The following is a 608-nucleotide window of genomic DNA, read 5'->3' as shown; positions in this document are numbered from 1 at the left end:
ATTGGTGATGTCACGGTGCTACGAGTTATGCGGGTTCTATAAATGGGAAGTTTTATGAATAGTTAAAGCTTGCCTATTTATAGAAAATGCGGTTACAAACAAACAGGAAGTTCTATGAATAGTTAGAACTTTTCTATTTTGGAAAGGGCGTGTGTAAACACCCGAATGGTTGAGATGTTTTAGAGTTGGCCTGAAGAGTGGTCATGGTGGGGGTGATATTCCGTTGAGGGAATATGGTGGTTGGTAGGACATTGCGATATTTTACGCGAACCACAAGAGGTAGTTCCAAGCGGGAGATGCTTACAGACGTTAGGAATTGTTTGCTCATGAGGAAATGATTAGTTCTCCTGGGGAGATGATAAGTTCTCCGGAGGAGATGATTAGTTCTCCTAGGGAATGATTAGTTCTCCGGAGTGGATGAGTAGTTCCCCTGGTACTGAGATCTCGAGGGTGACGATCTGAGAGTGAGACGGTATGGCTTGATGACGACGGTCTGAGAGTGCAGGCGGTGCAGTTCGAAGGTTGCGACCTGAGAACGTATGAGTGAGAGAGCAAACAATGTCTAGGAACGTGGGTATCAGCATAGTGACTGGATGTAGACCTCGGAG

The sequence above is a fragment of the Camelina sativa genome, chromosome 4, assembly GCF_000633955.1.
Source record: "Camelina sativa cultivar DH55 chromosome 4, Cs, whole genome shotgun sequence".
In the NCBI taxonomy this organism is placed as follows: domain Eukaryota; kingdom Viridiplantae; phylum Streptophyta; class Magnoliopsida; order Brassicales; family Brassicaceae; genus Camelina; species Camelina sativa.
This window is presented reverse-complemented; position numbering follows the sequence as displayed.